This window comes from Saimiri boliviensis, chromosome 1, assembly GCF_048565385.1.
Source record: "Saimiri boliviensis isolate mSaiBol1 chromosome 1, mSaiBol1.pri, whole genome shotgun sequence".
Taxonomy (NCBI): domain Eukaryota; kingdom Metazoa; phylum Chordata; class Mammalia; order Primates; family Cebidae; genus Saimiri; species Saimiri boliviensis.
In genome coordinates, this window is record NC_133449.1 from 196,822,617 (window position 1) to 196,837,376 (window position 14,760).

At 40.3% G+C, this 14,760-nt stretch overlaps 1 protein-coding gene across 1 annotated transcript in view; it reads left to right on the forward strand.

The window, feature by feature from the left end:
• The window catches only part of MCC (MCC regulator of WNT signaling pathway), a 445,857-nt gene that overhangs the window by 25,180 nt on the left and 405,917 nt on the right, over positions 1-14,760 (forward strand). The gene's annotated exons all lie outside the window — the stretch shown is intronic.

Consider the following 14,760-nt stretch of genomic DNA (forward strand, 5'->3'; position numbering starts at 1 on the left):
ATGCCTTCAAGAGGAGTGAAATATATTTCATGGTGGTTCAAAACCAGAAAGAGAATCATGGATGCCTTTGCTGAGGGAGGTGGAGGAGGAGTCGAAGTTGTGGGTGCCATGGTGACTGCTTGTGAAGCCCCAGTGACAGCAGTCTAGGCTGTGACACTCCAGGAGGGCGCTGGTCACTTCAAGAGATTTGTGAGACTCTGGAAAACAAAGTTTTGAGCTTAATTTTCATTTGTTTAAAAAAGCTGTTCTTCAGCATTTCTTAATAGTAAGACTCTGTATGTGTGCCCATGTGTGTGTGTGTGTACGTGTTGTGTGTGTGTACAAGCTGGGGCCCACACAAGTGGATGTGTTAGGTGAGTTAGGCGTTGGAGAAGTTTCAGACCCAAAAGAATCTCAGATGTAACAATGCGTCTGTCTAAAGACAGGATTTAATTTGATGACCACCAAACATGCGTTCAAGCTAGAAAATTCAGTAAGACTGCCGAGACAGTCCCATAAACAATGTCCATCCCATGATTTCTGCTGCCAAGTGGTTCTTAGCCATTAACATTAATCATCAAGTATCCATTGTTCTGCCAGTTCTTGATACTTTGTCACCTCATACCCTGCTCTTAAAGTTCTTACTGAGAACATTTGCATTAGGCTAATTATTAAGGCCAATTACTAAGGCAAATTAACAATAATTATATGCAAGCCTAAGTTTATCTCTTCCTTTCAAATAAAGGACACATAAAGGCAGAGTTGCAGTGGTGCCAATATCACCTGAGACCAAATGGGGAACTAACATCCTGCACCTGTGCATGCACCTGCAATGAAATCATAACCTTAGAGTTAAACATTAAAGAATTACTGGAATAGTGGCTTGTCATTGATCTTTCTGAGTTTCAGTTATGACCTTCTTGGTATTAGTAGATGGTCTGCAAATATAGTGTCTTAGTATGTTCAGGCTGCTATAACAAAATACCATAAACCAGGTAGCTTATAAAAGACAGAAATTTATTTCTCACAGTTCTGGTTGCTAAGAAGCCAGTGATCAAGATGGGGACAGATTCAGTCTCTGGTAAGGGCCAGCTTCCTGGCTCATAGATGGCTCGCTGTCTTTCACTCTCTTCTTGAGGTGGAAGGGCAAGGCAGCTCTCTGGGGCCTCCTTTATAAGGACACTAATCCCATTTCTAAGGGCTCTACCCTCATGACCTTATCACCTCCCAAAGGCCTCACCTCCTAATACCATCACATTGGTGATTAAGTTTCAACATATGAATTTTGGAGGGGGCACAAACACTCAGATCATAGCATATAGCTGCCCACAATTCTTCCCATTCTTACATATGCATGTGGCTTCCTTGTCTAGAAAGTAAATCTATTTCCTCTCCCTGAAAACTGCTTGGCCATGTGGCCTATGTTGACCAACAGAAGGCAGTGGAAGTGATGCTGTGACCTCTAGGCCTGAGGCTTCAGTGGCCTGGCAGTTTCCATTTGCACCCCCTTGGAAGCCCCATATTTACAAATCTAGCCTATCTTGCTGGAGAGACCATGAAGAAAGAGTTCTTGGAGGATTGACAGGACATGTGGAGGAGAACTGAAGTACCCTGGCCAACAGCCAGTGCCTGCAGCCAAACATGAGGGTGAAGCCATCTTGATCATTCCAGCCTTAGGCAGGCTCCCAGCTGGACACTACATGGAGCCAAAGGAATGCTCAGCCAACCCAGGCAACCCACAGAATCATGAGTAGTTAAACAAATTGATTTTTTAAGCCATCAAATTTTAAAGTGGTTTGTTACACAGCAGTAGATGATTGAGAAACTTGGTGTGTGTCTTGGGCAAGTGATATGATTATTCCAAGCCTCAGTTTTCTTCATCCATGAAATGGAGTTGATACAAAAGATGCCTGCCTCTCAGGGTTGTCATGGTGACCAGCATAATGATGAAAATAAATGGTCTGGATAAACTGTAGATTTAATTTAAAATGCTAGTTGCTAAATTGTTATTCTTTCTTCATCTCCTCCTAAAAGATCCCTTGCTTTACCTGTTTGGCCTTTTGCTGTGGTACAGAGCAAGGGAAGGCTTCCTAGTGTAGTGGGCTTCATCTCAGGAGTCTGAAGAAATGGTGAAAGGGTGTACTGGGATAAAGCATCTCATGGGTGTGGTTAGGAGTATGCCACAAGCTAGGGATTCTTATTTTACTTCCCAAATTCCGCTTACAGAGACCAAACCGAGTTACAGCCTAGAGCAGTGTAGAAAAGAAAAAATATGTAATTGTGGAAAAGGAAAGATGCATTAGAATAAAAGAAGCAGAAAGGATGTGGGTCAGAGAGAGACAGGGGGAGAAAAAGGGAGGGTAGGGGCTGTCTTCAGAAAGGATAAATTATAGCCTACATGGCCCTTCTGCTAATACATTTTGATAATAGCATAAAGGCTGCTCTTTCAGAATAGAAAGGTATAAATGCTTTGTAATAGCATTTCAAGAAGTTGCCTTCTGGAGACCTTACCGAAAATGCTGATGGTGCATTAACCGAACTGCTCCCTCTTGAGTGACACTTTCTCAGCACGTATGTACATGTGTACCATGGAAGACGCAGTTTGAGTGGAACATGTTTTAAAATGCTTATATAAAGAAATCTAAAATCACCTCTAAAAAGGGAAATGGAAATTCTGAACTACCTCACAAGCATTTCTTAATGTAGCATATGCTGCGAGAACATCTGTTACATAGCTTCAAAAGCATGCTGAGTCCCATAAGGGTCATGATAAGCAAATGGTCCTAGCCAAAATGCTTTATCTCCTGGGGTTCTCACTCATTTCTTTTCATGATGCTGCCATGTTTGGGGGCATCACATCAGTCAAAGGCAGTTGTATTTGCCAAAGAACTACCTCAAGCCACCAGGACTCCACCAAGGCCAGGCCCACAGCTAACTCCACAGCAGCTGATGGAGTTCATTTTTGTCCTCCCAGAGATTCTTCTGCAGCCTGAGTCTTTCTGAGGCTTCTCAGGTTCCTGAAGGGCATTCTCTAGGCTTAAATTAAAAAACTAATTCAAGGCAAAGTGCTAATAACAAGGTAACATTTAATGTTATTTCTTCCCAACTCAATATCTTATTTTAACTGTGAACTTCTACGCTAACTCCAGGTAATGAAAGAATTTCATTCTGAGACTTAGGGGAGCGTGTACATAAGGAGAGACCCTTCCAATGTCCATAAACTCTTTTTTTAAAAATTCAATAAATTATTTGCAGTGTAAAATACACTGCAAATTGTACATTGTGCAGTTGTGCAAATGGTACATAATTGAGCATGTGTTCTCTTTGTAAAGGAAAAAGTAAGCATTTTAAAACAGAAAAAAATCATACTCCAAATGCAGCCATGTACTTCACCTACATAAGAGACTGCCCACTCCTCCGCACCCAAGGAAAGGTGTTTCTTTGTCCAATGCAGGACTATAAATTTGCAAAAGAGTTTCTAATCTGGCAATACAAATACTTTAAAAATCATCATTTATTTGTTGTGATTTGAAGAAACTGCTAAGATCAGTTTCAACAAATGTGCCCAAAGAGATAAATTCATGCCTATTTTTTGTCCTCCACCTCCCAAACCCACATGTAGATTGTCCTGGGACATAACAGCTACAACGCGTGGGTAGTTTTACCTCTGAGCCTGCTCCACGACTGCTCTTTTTCTGTTCCAGTCTACCCTGCCCTACTTCCCTCAAAAAATAAGTAAATAATTCGTTTAGATAAGATCTCACAGAAATCATCACAGGAAGGTGGGTGCCTGGTCTCTGATGAGGCAGCATGCAGCCAGTGTCTGGCTGAGAGTACCTGCTTGGGGTAATATCACGTGAATGAACAAATGAACCCTTTCTCAGCTCCCGTTTATAGTGTTAAATTCCTTGCATCGCCATATTGGTCTCATTTTATTCTTGTTCTTTCTTCCTTTCCCCAGCCACCTTTTTTGCTTTTCATATATACAAGAAGACCTTTATTAGAACATTCTTCAACGTTATCTTTCTGAGGGTGATTTGTTTCTTTTAGCTTTCCTCATAGGTTCTATTCTCCAGCTTTTAAATTAGTTTTTTTTGTTTTGTTTTTTTTTTTTTTGTTTTTTTTTTTTTCCACTTACATCCCTGGTGCTGAAGAATATCAAATTGGTTTCCAGTAAGGATCTGTCCTGACCCAAGGGTATTTGCATAGTTGATTAGTTCCTGAGCCATGTGTGCTATTTTATTCCCAATAATGAGGCAAGCTGGCCCTCTATAGGATTTTCCTGATGACCATTAGAGACTGGGCAGACACTGATGACTGACTGAAGGTTAATAGTAAATTGAAGAATCCAACAGTGTTAACTTTTACCTGCTTCATGCAATATATATTACACAAAATGGATTAAAAATTTATCGACATTGCAAGCCTTCTTTACTGAGAGGAATAAATCAAATACAAGATTGACAAGGTCAGAATCAAATGTTATACCTCTGTTTGTGGAGCTGCCTTGGAGACATCTTGAAAGATTTCCCTCCTTGTTTTTAGGCACCTTCTTCTTCCCCATTAGCTTTGAAATCTGACTTCATAGTAATGGTGTTTTAAGTCGTTGATTTGATAATTCCAGGAAAAATTATTAGAGAAGAAAATATTAAGGTACAAAAACAGAGTACTTATTCCTACTGTCAATGCAAAGGCTAAGGTTTAAAAAAACTGCAGTGTGTATTTGTCATAACCGAAGGCAGTGCATCAAATCTGAAAAATGAAAAACTTCAAGGATCACTGGTATCTGCAGCTATCATTCTGTGACAGAAAGGCTTGTCAGCTTAGGGCATCTTTTATTAATTCCTTTTCACTTACAGTCATTATGGCCTTTCTTTGCTATTTAGACTATATTCTTGCGTCTGGCTTTACTTAAGTTTAATATTTAAATGAAGTGTTTACCCTGGAAAGAATTTTCTGATGTGAAGCCAGTTGTGTCTGGAAGCATGATATTTTCAGAATTTATGTATCCTAACCAGACTCATAGCTCTTCTACATATGTTCTTTCTTCAAAGATTATGTACCAGAAAGGAGAAGAATGGAGAAGCAAAGACCAACTGACCCCACTCCTGGTGCCTGCCCATCCTGTGGAGGCTCCATCTTTTGAAAAAGAGCTCTGAATCTTTTCATACTTAAAAACTTTTGGAATCTAAAAAGCACATGATAGAAAAATCCTATTGTGAGCTTTAATGTGCAGTCTATATTTTTTATTTATAGTGGTGGTTAATCCACTTTTCAATACTATTGTTTCCAATGTAGTTCTCATTTTCCTTTCCGTTCTCCTCTTCCCTTTTTGCGGTCCCTCTGCACCTCTCCCCAGATAAAGGCCAGCCTCAAGCCCATAGGTCTCCTGAGAAGGTCAGCAAAACCACAGTTATTTTGCTGGCTTGCTTCCAGTGACTGCCCAGGAATGAGGCAGCTGGACCTTTGACTTAAAATACTCTCCCTCGGTGGGCCACCCTGTGGCAGTTCCAGACACTGCTGGACTTTGCCAACAATGCAGAGGCCCCATGTGTTGAACAGTCTAAGAGGCAGCATCTTCATCTTTGAGAGTCAGAGCAGAGATTGAGAGAGAGAATGTAGGGAGTATGTGTTTATTTGAACTCTAGCCAATTTAATAGTATCTCAAGTTTAAATATGTATATATATGTATATATGTTCATATGTTAAAAATCCTTAGGGAACAAGCCAACTATAAAAGAACATCAAAATGTAATCATGCAGAACATGTGTTCTTCCTCAACTGTCAAAGGAGGTGGTCAGACTAGATGATTTCTAAAACCTCTTCCAGTTCTAATTTCAGTTGTAGAAAAAGCATAGTAGAATCATTGTATAGGGAGACACCCTTCCAAAATTCATAAATTTATATCTTTAAAACATTCAATAAATTATTTGCAGCATATTTTTCAAATTGCACATAACAAGCATGTGTTCTTTTTATAAAGGAAAAAGTAAACATTTTAAAATTGAAAAAATTTATACTCCAAATGCAGCCATATGCTTCATCTAAATATGAGACCACCCACCCCTTCCTACCCAAGGAAAGGTGTTTTCTTTGTCTCATGCAGGACTATAAATTTGAAAGAGTTTCTAATCTGGCAATACACATACTTTAAAAGCCATTTTGTTTATTTGCCATGATTTGAAGGTATTGCTAAGATCAGTTTAGACAAATGTGCTCCAAGAGATAAATTCAGGCCTATTTTTTATCCAATTCTACCTCCCAAGCTCCCATGTACACAGATGCCTGAAAACCTTCAGGGAGAAAGAGCCAATCAGAGATGAAGAAAGGAAGATGAGGGGAGGATTGGACCAGTTACTAGAAATGACCTTATTTTTAAAAATAATTTTAACTTTTATTTTAGATTCAGGGGGTACATATGCAGGTTTGTTACCTGAGTATATTGCGTGATATTGAGATTTGGGGTATGACCGATATTGTTACCCAGGTAGTGAACATAGTACTCAATAGTTAGTTTTTCAGCCCTTGCCCTCTCCCTTCCTCCCCACCAGTAGTCCCTAGTGTCTATTGTTGCCATCTCTATGTCCGTGAGTACCCTATGTTTAGCTTCCACTTATAAGTGAGAACATGTGGCATGCATGCAATGGGATTGCTGGGTCTATTTTTAGTTCTTTGAGAAGTCTCCAAACTGCTTTCTACAGTGGCTGGCTGAACTAACAGTGTATAAGCATCCCCTTTTCTCTACAGCATCACCAGCTCTGTCGCCCAGGCTGGAGTACAGTCACCTGATCTCGGCTCACTGCAATCTCTGCCTCCTGGATTCAAGCAATTCTTCTGCCTCAGTCTCCTGAGTGGCAGGGATCATACCATGTGTGGCTATTTTCCTTTTCTTTCTTTCTTTTTTTTTTTTTGTGTGTGTGTGTGTGTGTGTGTTTTTAGTAGAGACGGGGTTTCACCGTGTTGGTCAGGCTGGTCTCGGGCTCTTGACCTCCTGATCTGCCCACCTCAGCCTCCCAAAGTGCTGGGATTACAGGCGTAAGCCCCGGCACTCAGACTGTTTTTCTGAATTTTTAATAATAACCATTCTGATTAGTGTGAGATGTTGTGGTTTTGATTTGCATTTCTCTGATGATTAGTGATGTTGAGCATTTTTTCATGTTTATTGGCCACTTACATGTCTTATTTGAGAAAAGTTCGTTCATGTCTTTTGCCCACTTTTTAATAGGGTTATATATTTTTTGCTTGTTGATTTAAGTTCCTTATAGATCCTGGATATTAGACTGTTGTCAGATGCAGAGTTTACAGATACTTACTTCCCATTCTGTAGGTTGTCTTTTCACTCTGTTGATAGTTTCTTTCGCTGTTCAGAATTTCTATAGTTTAATTATCTCCCACTTGTCCGTTTTTTTGTTGCAATTGCTGTTGAGAACTTAGTCATAAATTATTTCCCAAGGTCGGTGTTCAGAATGGTGTTTCCTAAGTTTACTTCTAAGATTCTTACAGTGTGAGGTTTTATATTTAAATCTGTAATTCATCTTGAGTTCATTTTTGTATATGGTGAAAGGGAGGGGTTCAGTTTCATTTTTCTGCATATGGCTAGCTAGCTATCCCAGCACCATTTATTGAATAGGGAATCCTTTTCTCTGGATTATTTTTGTCATCTTTGTCAAAAATTAGATGGCTGTAGGTGTGCAGCTTTATTTTAGGGTTCTGTATGCTGTTCTATTGGTCTATGTGTCTGTTTTTGTACCAGTACCATGGTATTTTGGTTACTTGTAGCCTTATAATTTGAAGTCAGGTAATGTGATGCCTCTAGCTTTGTTCTTTTTGCTTATTAATGCTTTGGATATATAGGGTCCTTTTCATTAGAATTATTAGATTATTAGAATGGTTTTATCTAATTCTTTGAAAAATGAGATTGACAGTTTGATGTTTGATAGGAATAGCATTGAATCTGTAGATTGCTTCAGGCTTTATGGCCATTTTAACAATATTGATTTTTCTAATACATGAGGATGGAATCTTTTTCCCTTTGTTTGTGTTACCTATGGTTTTTTAAAAATTTTCTTTTTTTTCCAATTTTTTTATTGCATTTTAGATTTTGGAGTACCTAGGAAGAACATGCAAGATTGTTGCATAGGTACACACATGGCAGTGTGATGTGCTTTCCTCCCCATCACCTATATCTGGCGTTTCTCCCCATGCTATCTCTCCCTAACTCCCCACCTCCCTGCTATACCTCCCCTATTTCCCCCTGACAGACCCCAGTGTGTGATGCTCCCCTCCCTGTGTCCATGTGTTCTCATTGTTCAACACCCACATTTGAGTGAGAACATGCAGTGTTTGATTTTCTGTTCTTGTGTCAGTTTGCTGAGAATGATGGTTTCCAGGTTCATCCATGTCCCTACAAAGGACATGAACTCATCGTTTTTGATGGCCACATAATAATCCATGGTGTATTTGTGCCACATTTTCCCTGTCCAGTCTATCATTGATGGGCATTTGGGTTGGTTCCAAGTCTTTGCTGTTGTAAGCTGTGCTGCAGTGAACATTCGTGTGCATGTGTCCTTATAGTAGAACGATTTATAATCCTTTGGATATATACCCAGTAATGGGATTGCTGGGTGAAATGGAATTTCTATTTCTAGGTCCTAGAGGAATCACCACACTGTCTTCCACAATAGTTGAACTAATTTACACTCCCACCAACAGTGTAAAAGTGTTCCTATTTCTCCACATCCTCTCCAGCATCTGTTGTCTCCAGATTTTTTAATGATTGCTATTCTAACTGGCATGAGGTGGTATCTCAATGTAGTTTTGATTTGCATTTCTCTAATGCCCAGTGATGATGAGCATTTTTTCATATGTTTGTTGGCCTCATGTATGTCTTCTTTTGTAAAGTGTCTGTTCATATCCTTTGCCCACTTTTGAATGGGCTTGTTTGTTTTTTTCTTGTAAATCTGTTTTAGTTCTTTGTAGATTCTGGATATCAGCCCTTTGTCAGATGGGTAGATCGCAAAATTTTTTTCCCATTCTTCTGGTTGCTGATTCACTCTAATGACTGTTTCATTTGCTGTGCAGAAGCTGTGGAGTTTGATTAGGTCCCATTTGTCTATTTTGGCTTTTGTTGCCAATGCTTTTGGTGTTTTGGTCATGAAGTCCTTGCCTATGTCTAAGTCCTGAGTGGTTTTGCCTAGGTTTTCTTCTAGGGTTTTTATGGTGTTAGGTCTTATGTTTAAGTCTTTAATCCATCTGGAGTTAATTTTAGTGTAAGGTGTCAGGAAGGGGTCCAGTTTCTGCTTTCTGCACATGGCTAGCCAGTTTTTTCAACACCAATTATTAAACAGGGACTTCTTTCCCCATTGCTTGTTTTTGTCAGGTTTGTCAAACATCGGATGCTTGTAGATGTGTGGTGTTGCCTTCGAGGCCTCTGTTCTGTTCCACTGGTCTATATCTCTGTTTTGGTACCAGTACCATGCTTTTTTGATTACTGTAACCATGTAGTTTAGTTTGAAGTCCAGTAGTGTGATGCCTCCTGCTTTTTTTTTTTTTTCCCTTAGAATTGACTTGGCTATGCGTGCTCTCTTTTGGTTCCATTTGAAGTTTAAGGTGGTTTTTTCTGGTTCTGTGAAGAAGGTCATTGGTAGCTTGGTGGGGATAGCATTGAACCTGTAAATTACCTTGGGTAGTATGGCCATTTTCATGATATTGATTCTTCTAACCATGAACATGGAATGTTTCTCCATCTGTTTGTGTCCTCTCTTATTTCATTGAACAGTGGTTTGTAGTTCTCCTTGAAGAGGTCCTTTACATCCTTTGTTGGTTGTATTCTCAGGTATTTTATTCTCTTTGTAGCAATTGTGAATGGCAGTTTGTTCATAATTTGGCTCTCTTTAAGTCTGTTATTGGTGTATAGGAATGCTTCTGATTTTTGCACATTGATTTTGTATCCTGAGACTTTGCTGAAGTTGCTAATCAGGCGCTTTTGCGCTGATGCGATGGGGTCTTCTAGATATAGAATCATGTCATCTGCAAATAGAGACAATTTGACTTCCTCCTTTCCTATTTGAATACCCTTTACTTCTTTTTCTTGCCTGATTGCTCTGGCTAGAACTTCCAATACTATATTGAATAGAAGTGGTGAGAGAGGGCATCCTTGTCTAGTGCCAGATTTCAAAGGGAATGCTTCCAGTTTTTGCCCATTCAGTATGATATTGGCTGTTGGCTTGTTGTAAATAGCTTTTATTATGTTGAGATACGTTCCATCAATACCTAGTTTATTGAGGGTTTTTAGCATAAAGAGCTGTTGAATTTTGTCAAAGGCCTTCTCTGCATCAATTGAGATAATCATGTGGTTTTTGTCTTTGGTTCTGTTTATGTGGTGAATTATATTTATAGACTTGCATATGTTGAACCCGCCTTGCATCCCCAGGATGAATCCTACTTGATCATGGTGGATAAGCTTTTTGATGTGCTGTTGCAATCAGTTTGCCAGTATTTTATTGAAGATTTTTGCATCTATGTTGATCATGGATATTGGCCTGAAGTTTTCTTTTCTTGCTGAGAGAATTGCAACTCCTGCTGTTTTTTGTTCTCCATTTGCTTGGCAAATCTTCCTCCATTCCTTTATTTTGAGCCTTTGTGTATCCTTGCATGTGAGATGGGTTTCCTGGATACAGCACACCAATGGGTTTTGGCTTTTTATCCAATTTGCCAGTCTGTGTCTTTTGACTGGGGCATTTAGCCCATTTACATTTAGGGTTGATATTGTTATGTGTGAATTTGGTTGTGCCATTTTGATGCTAGCTGGCTGTTTTGCTTGTTAGTTGATGCAGTTTCTTCATTGTGTTGATGCTCTTTACTATTTGGTATGTTTTTGGAGTGGCTGATACTGGTTGTTCCTTTCTATGTTTAGTGCCTCTTTCAGGTGCTCTTGTACAGCAGGCCTGGTGGTGATGAAATCTCTGAGTACTTACTTGTTCGCAAAGGATTTTATTTTTCCTTCACTTATGAAGCTTAGTTTGGCTGGATATGAAATTCTGGGTTGTAAGTTTTTTTCTTTAAGGTTGTTGAATATTGGCCCTCACTCTCTTCTGGCTTGCAGGGTTTCTGCTGAGAGAGATCTGCTGTGAGTCTGATGGGCTTCCCTTAGTGGGTAACCTGACCTTTCTCTCTGGCTGCCCTTAGCATTTTCTCCTTCATTTCAACCCTGGTGAATCTTCCAATTATGTGCCTTGGGGTTGCTCTTCTTGAGGAATATCTTTGTGGTGTTTTCTGTATTTCCTGGTCTTCAATATTGGCCTGCCTTGCTAGGATGGGGAAGTTTTCATGGATAATATCCCAAAGAGTATTTTTGAGGTTGGATTGATTCTCACCATCACATTCAGGTACACCTATCAAATGTAGATTAGGTCTTTTGACATAGTCCCATATTTCTTGGAGACTTTTTTTATTCCTTTTTTTCTCTAATTTTGCCTTCTCATTTTATTTCATTGAGTTGATCTTCGACCTCCGATATTCTTTGTTCTGCTTGGTCAATTTGGCTGTTGAAACTTGTGTATGCTTCACAAAGTTCTCATGCTGTGTTTTTCAGCTCCATCAATTCAGTTATATTCCTCTCTAAGTTGTTTGTTCTCATTAGCATTTCGTCAAATCTTTTTTCAAGGTTCTTAGCTTCTTTGCATTGTGTTAGAACATGTTCTTTTAGCTCACAGAAGTTTCTTATTACCCACTTTCTGAAGCCTAATTCTGTCAATTCATCACACTCATTCTCCAACCAGCCTTGTTCCCTTGCTGGTGAGGAGTTGTGATCCCTTGTAGGAGGAGAGGTGTTCTGATTTCGGGTGTTTTCATGCTTTTTGCACTGGTTTCTTCCCATCTTTGTGTATTTATCCACTTGTCATCTTTGTAGTTGTTGACTTTCAGATTGGGTCTCTGAGTGGACGTCCAGTTTGTTGATGAAGTTATTTCTTTCTGTTTCTTAGTTTTCTTTCTACCAGTCAGGTCCCTCTGCTGTAGGACTGCTGAGGTCCACTCCAGGCCCTGCGTGCCTGGGGATCACCTGCAGCAGCTGCGGAACAGTAAGGGTTGCTGCCAATTTCTTCTTCTATCTTTGTCCTTGAAGGATACCCACCTGATGTCAGTGTGAGCTCTCCTTTATGAGGTGAGTCTTTGAATATATGGGAGTCGGTAGCTGCTTGAGGAGACAGTCTGTCCTTTATAGGAGCTCAAGTGCTGAGCTGTGAGCTCCATTGTTCATTCAGAGTTGCTGGGCAGGTACGTTTAAGTCTGCTGCAGCTGAACTCATAACTCCCTCCCCCCCCAACTTTTTTTTCCAGGTGCTCTGTCCTGGGGACTTAGGGCTTTATTTATGAGTTTCTGTTGTGCTGCTGGCTTTTTCCAGGGCTTCCCTGCCCAGCAAGGAGGCAGCCTAGTCACCGTCTGCCTGCAGAGGCTTTGCTGAGCTGCTGTGGGCTCCACCCAGCTTCCATGTGAACTTCCCTGCAGTCCTTTTTATACAGGTGTAGTTAGAACTGCCTCAGCAATGGCGGCCCACCTCTATAATGGTGGACTGTCACTGTAATGGTGGGCTGCCTCAGCAAAGGCGGGCTGCCTTAGCAATAGCGGACTACCTCCATTAATGGTGGACTGTCACTGTAATGGTGGGCTGCCTCAGCAAAGGCAGGCTGCCTTAGCAATAGCGGACTACCTCCATAGTGGTGGACTGCCTCGGTAATGGCGGATACCCCTCCCCCACAGAGCTCGACCGTCCAGGGTTCAGCTGTGCTTGCTGTGAAACTCTCAATCCAGAGCATTTCAGATTGCTGGTTTTTTTTTTTTTTTTTTTTTGTGGGGGTGGGACCAGCCGAGCCTGATTACCTGGCTCCCTGCCTCAGAACTTTTTTTTTTTTTTTTTTTTTTTTTTTGTCTCCCAGGTGTTCCAGTCACCTGTTGAAAAGGCACCAGGATCTGTTTGATTTCCTGTGTGGCCACCCACTGCATCGGCTGAAACAGCCACGCTGATTTGTGGCGCTTTTTTGCCCAGGAATCTCCTGGCCTGGCTCCCTGTTTCAGTACCCTTTTCTATCAGTTGAATGGGCGACTCTGTCTTCCCCGAGCTCCAATCGCCAGCTAAAATGGTGCCCAGACCAGTGTATTTTGTATGGAGAACCACCGCGCCAGAGCACTAGGCAAAACAGCCTCTCTGACCAAAACAACTGCGCTGGTGACCTGTGGGTCTCCTCTGCCTGGGAATCTCCTGGTCTGTGGGCAATAAAAATCTGTCTGGATATGAGGCATCCACTCACCCTCCACACTTTGGCTGGGAGCTGCATTCCTGAGCTGCTCCTAATCGGCCATCTTGGATTTGTCCTTGTTACCTATTACTTCTTTCAGGAGTGTTTTATAGTGCTCCTTGTAGAGATCTTTCACCTTGTTGGTTAAATGTATTCCTATTTTATTTTTTGTGTGGCTATTTTAAATGGAATTGTGTTCTTGATTTGACTCTTACTTGAACGTTACTGGTGTATAAAAATGCTACTGATTTTTATATTAATACATTGATTTTGTAGCTTGACATTCTTCTGAAGTTGTTTATCAGTTCTGGGAGCCTTTTGTTGGAGTGTTTAGTAGGTATAGAATCATATCGTTGGCAAAGAGAGATATTTTGACTTCTTCTTTTCCTGATTGCTCTCCCTAGGACTTCTGAAATTTTAAGTATATGATGTTCCCAAACATCCCTAGACCTGGTGCCCTAAACCCAATTGAGAACTCAGACAAAGAAGGGTACCTCAGCCTTCTTGGAAACTGAGGATGGAAAGTGAGACCATGACCATACTCCAAGGTGGAGAGAATTGAATTTTCTATGCTGTATCTAGGGTATTGGTTTGTGAGCATTAAGGGATATTGTTTTTAAGAGACTGCACTGTGTCAATTAAATATACAGCTCTGCCCTTTACTAGTTTTGCCCTTGGATAAGTTACTTAAATGCATCAAGCCTCACTTTCCTCATTTAGAGGAATACTTCCTTTATAGGGTTATTGTGGGAATAAATGACATAGAGCAGTGGTAAAGCCACTTTTAAATTACTATTATTGTTGTTGTTGTTATTGGCCCAGAAACTGATGGTAGGCTTTCAATATAGAGAAATGTAATAATAAATGAACCGTTAAACTAAAAGAGCTGTAATAATTAGTAAACAATAGAAGCCTTTTCTATTAGCATAAATAACAGAGCCAGAAACCAGTAGCAACAATAAGAGATAGATGGCCTTTGGGTCCTAGTAATGAAACTAAGCATTGGTTTGAAGGCCAAATACCACATAGATGGCCATCCACCCATCCCTTAATTGTCCTCAAGGCTGTATAGTTTAGATGTGGAAACAAGACTAGATGTGGACATGTATAGTTTAGCAAGAAATAAGACTAGGACATGTAGACCCCAGATTTAACAATTTTTTTCTTTCAAAGAAACTCAATCCAGTACCTTGAAGGACATCTAAGGAGGATCATTCAGAACCTACAGGTATAGATTTAGTAATCCCAATCTCCATCTTTCATCCCATAGATACTTCAGTATCTGTCTCTTTTCAAGAATCCCTTACTTTCATCTCTCAACTAAAACTTTTTGCAGGTCTTCAGACTGTTTGGTTCCTTCTTCCCCTTCTTTCCAGGACTAGGCAAACTATAACCTGCCAGTTAAAACTGACCTGTAACCTATTTTTGTACCATCCTCAAGGTAAGAATGGTTTTCATATTCTAAAAGTGCTGTGCAAGCTGGGT